This window comes from Terrapene carolina, unplaced genomic scaffold, assembly GCF_002925995.2.
Source record: "Terrapene carolina triunguis isolate 2854851 unplaced genomic scaffold, T_m_triunguis-2.0 Scaffold85, whole genome shotgun sequence".
Lineage (NCBI taxonomy): Eukaryota > Metazoa > Chordata > Testudines > Emydidae > Terrapene > Terrapene triunguis.
In genome coordinates, this window is record NW_020664436.1 from 20,022,261 (window position 1) to 20,031,769 (window position 9,509).

A 9,509-nucleotide genomic window follows, 5' to 3' on the forward strand; every position below is an offset into this window, starting at 1 on the left:
ATTTTTATACCATTGTGACGATGCTGTAAAGTACAGAAATTACCATTTTTACTGGGTGCTGCCCCAGGGTTGAGGCTTAGTGCTATTTACTATCTCACACTTCACCTCCTAAAATCTTCCATAGTTTGGAAGTGAAATAAAACTGGCTAGCCCTCAAAAGTGGTTAACACTATTAATAACATACTAATAAGGCTGTTTCTGCAAGTCACTTCAGTTTCTCAAAGTTGAATTTCAAGTGGAAGAATTCTTAAATTTGACAATGAACTCTTGATCACTTTATTTAAAAATTAATTGAACACTTTTTAAACTAAAGTACTGTAGTCACAGAAAAAGGTCAATATTCTGGTCAACAAGCCCATCTCAACATTTAGGTTAGCAGGAACAAAATAGGTACTTGTTCCCTGGACCTAAATAAAGGATTCAGCAATGTGATATGGTAATCTGGTACACACTATTAGCTGTGTAAATCAATTTAGTGGTTAACTTTCCATTCTTTTATCTTAATTTAATGATAGAAATATAAATCACCAGTTGTTATTTTATTAACTGACAAGTCAGAACCATCAATGATTGTGGCAAGACTATAAATTTGATTGTATGGTAACAAGTAAACACCAGAAATTAGATTGCATTAAAACAATTAAACTTTCTTAAACAATGCAGTCATTTCTCTAATCAGGACAATATACTCGAGTACAATTTACATCCGCTGTAGGCCTGATCCTGAAAGATGCTGAACTCAATGAAACTGATCTGTACCTTGCAAGTATTCTGGACTTTATAGAATCAGGCCCCAAAGTAGCTACAACCATTTCAAAAAGTAAATGGTCAAAAATAATCCTTCAGCACAGAGGGTGAGTTTGTAAACAGCTGTAAATAATCTGATAAATCACACAGAGTTCCGATCTAACAATACCCCTTGTTTAAGAAGGAGTTGTCCGTCTTCTGAATAAAGGCTGCCAATGTCATCCTTTTTATCCCACATACAGTATGTTCTTGTTCAACAAAGTGCTATTCTAGCCCTCTCATGAATGACTATAAGCTTCACCTCCTACTTGTCACCCAAGACCTCCTGCCAAGGAAATAAGCAACAGCTCCCCACTACCAGAGCATAAACCTCATCCCCATTGTAATTTATTCAGTGAAACATGTTATTTCCCTCCTTGGGACTGATTTATGCTACTAACCCCTGCTGGCAAGATTAAGCTAGTCTTTCAGAAATCAGTTTTATAAATAATAGTTCATTGTTCTAGTTGCTACCCATATTCCAACTATCCTTATTTAGGAAGGTTATTCCTTGTTTTACAAAATATTTACTATTTCTCCACTCTTTCCCCTAAACTCTAAGTTTAATGTATTTCAACAGAGTTAAAAGTTATGTTCCTGTTTTTTCTCCCAAGTGTCCCTCTATAGCTTTCAAATGTTGGCAGTTTCTGTATGTTTTTAGACCTGTTCCCTGAAAATATACAAAACGTTTGAGTTTTGGAAAGGTATCAATTTTTTCACTGAGTGTTCGCATGTCTACAGTATATTATTATAGGATTGCTAGGAATGCTATGACATAAAAATTTATTTTTAGAAAATGGAGACAAATACTAGCAGTTACATGTAGTTAGATCATTTTAGGTAGATCTCAGAATAGATCTCCCATTTTCTGCATGGGCTAGGAGTGTCACCTATATGGTACTGTCCCAGTCCCTTTTCCTATGTGGATGTCCCTCCATAGGCAGGGTGCCAGAGAGTTGAACAAGGGAAGTGCTGTTCTCTGCCCCTAGATTTCCACTCAGAAATCAGGTTGGGAGGTAATACATTGTGGTGCTATTGCCTTTTAGGTCCTTCCATGGCTGCTATTGAGCAAATACAGGAGTACCCAGCCAAGCACCAGCCATCTGTACAGGATAGCTTCTGTCTTTTAGGGAAAGGGGTTTTTCATTACCTGAGGTTCTCTAAGCTCATCAGGGCTGGAATGAGGTGAGATCTCCAAAATTAAAGCCTCTTTCCTAATATGCATATTTCTTCAATCGAGCAAAGAATTCAAAGAAAACTGAGTTACTTTGTAGAGTTTTCCTCTTCCTCTGGTTTTGCTGTGGATGGAGGAGTTTGGAGATATCCCCTTTGCAAATACCTATAAGAAGACAAACAATTGTGCAAGTGTTGTAAGTCCTACCAACCATGACAGAATCCCCTTTCAATAGTTATAGCACAGTGATGCGATAACTAACATTCAAGAGGAGAGGCATGCTGGCTAGATAGATGGTACAAACATGTATTTGCTGTCAGAACAGCTAGATTCAGCTCCCTCTGAATCTGCTCAGGCATCTGAAAATATCAAAATCAAAAGGTTCAAATTTAGGCTCCTAAATCCATATTTTGGGCCTGATCCTGCACCACTGAAATCAATGTAAGTTTTAACATGGACTTTGAGGAGAGCAGGATCAGACCCTTAGACATAAATGGTCTGATTTCACTGCTCTACAGCCAAAATGCTTCTGAAATAAATGTAGTCAAACTTTACTAATGCTGGGTCACTGAGAACGAAAATGATGCTTAAAATTGTTGATTGGCTCTAGTTTTCAAGATATGCTATTGGGTCAATATATACGAACCTTGACTTGGGAATGGTGGAGGATAAGTGAGTTATAAAGGGAAGGGATCTCAATTTAAACCAGAAATGACTAAAATACATCTTTGACTGGATCTATGAATAAATCTATGACTGGGTTTGGACAGTACTTGCTTTTTAGGCAAAACAATGAATGATGCAATCTGAAGCTGGTATTGCGTCATACATGATATGAATTGCATCATGTCATTTCTAGAAGTCATGGATGATGCAATCATAACGAAGCTTACATCACACTGCTGAACAAATTGCCCTATATCAGCTCTAGAAATCATACAGTGTCATGCTCTCTTATTTGTCAGTGTTTGATTTTGCAAAGGGACACATTTCTGTTTAGCCAAAGTGAGCAGAGATGCCTCGTACTTGTGTGAACAGTGCAGATAACTTCTGCTATGTTTGTGGTGAAGTGACTTTTGCATCACAAAAGCGCAGTATAACCACTATGGTTAAGAAAGCCTATCACCTTTATTTTGGCTGCAAAATTGGAGATCAGGACAAGAGGTGGGCCCCACACATATGCTGCAACACCTGTGCAACAAATCTTCGCCAGTGGTTGAACAGGAAAAGGAAATCTATGCTTTTGGCAGTGCCAATGATTTGGAGAGAGCCAACAGATCATACCAGCAATTGTTACTTCTGCATGGTGCCTCCAGTTGGGAAAGGTGTGTCAAAGAAGAAAAAGTGGACTGTGCATTATCCAAACATTCCATCAGCTATACGCCCAGTACCCCACGGAGAAGGACTGCCGGTTCCTGATGCACCAGAATCATTCTCACTTGAGTCAGACGAGGAAGAGGAAGAGGATGAAACTTCTGGTCCTGAACCATCAATGTCACAGGACCCACATTTTCTCCCATCCTCCTCCTCCTCCTCTGAACCACACCTCATAACACAAGGTGCACTGAATGACCTTGTCAGGGATTTGGAACTACCCAAGAGTAAGGCAGAGCTGTTGGGCTCCAGACTACAGCAGTGGAATCTCCTGGCAGGTGATGTTAGGGTTTCCATGTTCCGTGACCGTCAAAAGGATCTTGTCCCATTCTTCTTCATGGAAGGTGATCTTGTAGCCTGCAACAACATCGATGGTGTGATGGCAGCCCTCAACATCGTTCACGATCCAGATGAGTGGAGACTGTTCATGGATTCATCGAAGACGAGTCTTAAAGCTGTTTTACTGCATAATGGCAATGTTTTGCCATCAATTCCAGTTGGTCATGCAGTCCATATGAAGGAAACCTATGACAATATGAAACAACTTTTGAGGTGCATAAACTATGACCAACATCAGTGGCAGCTTTGTGGCGATTTGAAGGTTGTCGCTCTCTTGCTTGGTCTGCAGACTGGATACACAAAGTACTGCTGTTTTCTCTGCGAATGGGATAGTCGTGCAAGACATTCCCACTACACAGCAAGAAAGATTGGCCACTCCGACAGTCATTGGAGCCTGGGAGGAAAAGTGTTCAGCATCCACCACTTGTTGAATCAAGGAAGATTTTGTTACCACCCTTACACATCAAGCTGGGTCTGATGAAGAACTTTGTCAAGGCCATTGACAAAACACAAGCAGCTTTCAAGTACCTCCGTGGAAAATTTCCAAGGTTAAGTGAAGCTAAGATAAAGGAAGGTGTCTTTGTTGGTCCTCAGATTCGTGAACTTCTTCGAGATGATGCATTTGACCATGCACTGCGTGGCAAGGAAAAGACGGCATGGAAAGCCTTCCAGTTAGTGGCAATAAATTTTCTCGGAAACAACAAGGCAGACAACTACAGGTTGTTGGTGGAAAACCTCCTCAAGGCATACAAAAGCCTTGGTTGCAACATGTCACTAAAGATACATTTTTTGCACTCTCATCTAGATTTTTTTCCACCGAACTGCGGAGCAGTGAGCGACGAGCACGGCGAGCGATTTCACCAGGACATTGCAACAATGGAGAAACGCTATCAGGGCAAATGGAGCCCATCAATGCTTGCAGACTATTGCTGGACAGTGACAAGAGACGCTCCATTTAATGAATACAAGAGACAAGCCAAGAAGCGCCGAGTAGACACTGAATAGGACTAAACTATGTACATAATAGTTTGCCTTTTGTTTCATAATAAATTTTATTTATATAACCCTTTTGCTGATTTTTAAAGTGTTACATAAACAGGACAGGTGAAATATTATCATGTACAGCAACCATAAACACATGAAAAGACCTAGGTTTACAATTTATGATTAAAACTCTACTATCTACACAATATACATAGACATAAAATGTAAAAACTTAAATATCTTGGAAACAGTAGCCAATCAGTTGTTTTAATTGTCATATTTGAATTCAGCACATCAAAATACATAATAAATAGCACATTTTATCTCTGAAGCAGACGACTTCTCAAAAATTGTAGACCAGTGTTTTCAGAGGTCCTGACCATCTGCAGCTCCCATTGACATCATTTGGAATTGTGGGTATTCAATGCTTCTGAAAATTGGACCACTTTAATTTAGATGTCTAAATATGGATTTAGGTGTCTAAGTCCAAAAATTTTGAATTTAGTGCCTGCTGAGATTTAACTCAGTATTAGTCCAGTACTTCCATGTTAGCATCTGGAGTCCTATCCTTTCAATAACGAAAGTTTCTAAAGGTAACTATGGTAAGTCTTCCACAGCTTGTTCTGTCTCTGTACTCTCTAGTATTAGGGACAAGGACAACAGTTATGCACCACACAGTGACACTTGTCAGTATTCAATATAACACATATACAAAATGTAAGAGCACAGGATTCAGCTGTACACCCATCTCCCTTTCACGTGGATCTGTTTTCTTCTTTTATTCCTCTTTGTACTCAGTTATTCTTTACCTCTTTTTCTTCACTCCATTTTTTTTTTGTCTTCTGTTTTCCACATATTTGTTCTAAAGATCTAGCTCTGTGATTTTTCTATACGTGCTGGTTTGTTCTTCTTGTACTTCCTTGTCTTTCCTTGTCTAACCCCTTGTCTTGTATGCAGTTCAAAGCCTGCCTGGTCCAGATCTTAATGACACCAGATTGAGCAACATACTTAATAATGGGGGAAAGAAATAGAAAATGTAAGCAAAGTAAGCTGTCATGGGATGAGAGAAGGTCCTCTCATGAACATAAGAACATAAGAAAGGCCGTACCGGGTCAGACCAAAGGTCCATCTAGCCCAGTATCCTGTCTACCGATAGTGGCCAATGCCAGGTGCCCCAGAGGGAGTGAACCTAACAGGCAATGATCAAGTGATCTCTCTCCTGCCATCCATCTCCACCCTCTGACAGACAGAGGCTAGGGACACCATTCCTTGCCCGTCCTGGCTAATAGCCATTAATGGACTTAACCTCCATGAATTTATCCAGTTCTCTTTTAAACTCTGTTATAGTCCTAGCCTTCACAAACTCCTCAGGTAAGGAGTTCCACAAGTTGACTGTGCGCTGCGTGAAGAAGAACTTCCTTTTATTTGTTTTAAACCTGCTGCCTATTAATTTCATTTGATGATCCCTAGTTCTTGTATTATGGGAATAAGTAAATAACTTTTCCTTATCCACTTTCTCCATATCACTCATCATATCTCCCCTTAGTCTCCTCTTTTCCAAGCTGAAGAGTCCTAGCCTCTTTAATCTCTCCTCATATGGGACCCGTTCCAAACCCTTAATCATTTTAGTTGCCCTTTTCTGAACCTTTTCTAGTGCCAGTATATCTTTTTTGAGATGAGGAGACCACATCTGTACGCAGTATTCGAGATGAGGGCGTACCATCGATTTATATAAGGGCAATAATATATTCTCAGTCTTATTCTTTATCCCCTTTTTAATGATTCCTATCATCCTGTTTGCTTTTTTGACCACACCTGCACACTGCGTGGACATTTTCAGAGAACTATCCACGATGACTCCAAGATCTTTTTCCTGACTTGTTGTAGCTAAATTAGCCCCCATCATATTGTATGTATGTACCAATCATGGATTGGTAACTGGTTAAAAGATAGGAAACAAAGGGTAGGAATAAATGGTCAGTTTTCAGAATGGAGAGAGGTAAATAGTGGTGTCCCCCAGGGGTCTGTACTGGGACCAGTCCTATTCAATATATTCATAAATGATCTGGAAAAATGAGTAAACAGTGAGGTGGCAAAATTTGCAGATGATACAAAATTGCTCAAGATAGTTAAGTTCCAGGCAAACTGCAAAGAGCTAACAAAGGATCTCTCAAAACTGGGTGAGTGGGCAACAAAATGGCAGATGGAATTCAGTGTTGATAAATGGCAAAGTAATGCACATTGGAAAACATAATCCCAACTATACATATAAAATCATGGGGTCTAAATTGGCTGTTACCACTCAAGAAAGAGATCTTGGAGTCATTGTGGCTAGTTCTCTGAAAACATCCACTCAATGTGCAGTGGCAGTCAAAAAAGCAAACAGAATGTTAGGAATCATTAAGAAATGGATAGATAAGACAGAAAATATCATATTGCCTCTATATAAATCCATGGTACGCCCACAGCTTGAATACTGCATGCAGATGTGGTCGTCCATCTCAAAAAAGATATATTGGCATTGGAAAAGGTTCAGAAAAGGGCAAGAAAAATTATTAGGGGTATGGAACGGCTGCCATATAAGGAGAGATTAATAAGACTGGGACTTTTCAGCTTGGAAAAGAGACAACTAAGGGGGGGATATGATAGAGGTCTATAAAATCATGACTGATGTGGAGAAAGTAAATAAGGAAGTGTTATATACTCCTTCTCATAACACAAGAACTAGGTTTCAGAGTAGCAGCCGTGTTAGTCTGTATCCGCAAAAAGAACAGGAGTACTTGTGGCACCTTAGAGACTAACAAATTTATTAGCGCATAAGCTTTCGTGGGCTACAACCCACTGCTCTCTACCCTCTACCCTCTCTACTTCAAGTGGGTTGTAGCCCACGAAAGCTTATGCGCTAATAAATTTGTTAGTCTCTAAGGTGCCACAAGTACTCCTGTTCTTTTTACAAGAACTAGGGTTCACCAAATGAAATTAATAGGCAGCAGGTTTAAAACAAATAAAAGGAAGTATTTTTTCACACAATGCACAGTCAACCTGTGGAACTCCTTGCCAGAAGATGTTGTGAAGGCCAAGACTATAACCGGGTTAAAAAAAGAACTAGATACATTCATGGAGGGTAGGTTCATCAATGGCTATTAGCCAGGATGCACAGCAATGGTATCCCTAGCCTCTGTTTGCCAGAAGCTGGGAATGGGTGACAGGGGATGGATCACTTGGTGATTACCTGTTCTGTTCACTCCTTCTGAGGCACCTGGCATTAGCCAGTGTCGGAAGACAGGATTTTGGGCTAGATGCACCTTTGTTCTGACCCAGTATGGCCGTTCTTATGTTCTTAAGAACCTTTCCACATACATCCCTCTTTGTTTGCATGATTGTCCATTTCTTTTGTCTTTTGCTATTTCTGTCTTTTTAAAAAGTGACAGTGTGATTTTCCATCAGTCCTTAGTATATGCTGTGGTTTTAAACAGATAGATACCAGTGGGGAGAGTGGGATATTATCACAATACGTGCTGTTGTTACTCAACAGCCCTCATGTTCCCACCACTGGTGTCTGCCAGTTTGCAAGAGGAATCAGTAATGTATTGATTCTGCTAGTTTACTTTGCTAACTTTAGAAATGAGAAGTTCAAATAGGAGAAACCTGTAAAGTTCAAGGTCAGAAAGCTCTCAAACCCAGCAGTGTGAGATTCTGGAAACCCATTTCACAAACTTGGCAAATCAGCTGGGACTTACTAAACTGAAATGTGAAGCTGGCCATCTTTTACAGCTGTGCAATAACACATTCCTAAATTAAAACAGATAGCATGTGACAAACTCTTACCCAGATACCGAGTGCCAAATATTGGGTCATGTGCACAGTCAGAATATATGAGCTATGTGCACGAGAGATATGCTGGGAAATGAAAAACTGGCCACACAGCGTCAATGAAGCCACTACTTGTAAAGCATCAGGGTTGCAGTAGCTTCAGTGGCTGCTTTGCCTCGTGTGAGGGTTTACGCCCCTCGTTACAGGGCAGCACGGCCTAGTGGCCAGAGTCTATAGGATAAACCCTTGTCGCAAGGTAGCACGCCCTAGTGGCCAAAGTCCATAGGATAAACCCTTGTCGCAAGGTAGCACGCCCTAGTGGCCAAAGTCCATATAACCGCCCCTGGTTGCAGGGCAGCACGGCCTAGTGGCCAGAGTCCATGGAACAAGCCCTTGTTACAGGGCCATAGGACCTTACTACTGGCTCAGCGGGGCGGTCCTACCGAAACACGCAAGGTACCAGTCCGTCACCTCCCCCGGGTCTTCCTACCAGCTTGGGAGTTGGGGTCTCCCACAGATCCCAGGGTTCTCCGTGAGTCTCCGGATCCGTTGCCTCCTCTGGTTCCTCCCGCAGTAGGGGTTCGTGCCGGCCTGTAGAAGCCTCTGTTCCTGGCAGCTTCAAGAGCGTCGGCTAGTCCTCTGCAGGAGCTTCCCAGTTAGGTCCTTCCCCTGCGGCCGTCAACCCCGACTGAGCTGAGTTCCCTCCTTTTATACTCAGTGAGCATCTGGAGCATGCCCAGTACGAACGGGGCGGGACTTCCTTCGTCAGAGCTACTGGTCTGACGCCGCTGGAGCTAGTGCGGGGCGGGGTGGGCGGGGCGGCCCCGTCACACCTCCCTTCTGCCTTACTGCAAAGGAAGGTTTGACCAATGGATCCATGTAAAAATCCATGGGCCCCACCACACTGCTCTCTACCCTGCCCCAAAATGTACCTATGCACAAAAACAAGGAGCAATGCCATCACCGCAGAGTTCAGTGATGTAGATCTCCTGTATGGATTTCCCATTTTTTGGCCCACCCACCAACATTGCAGAATTGT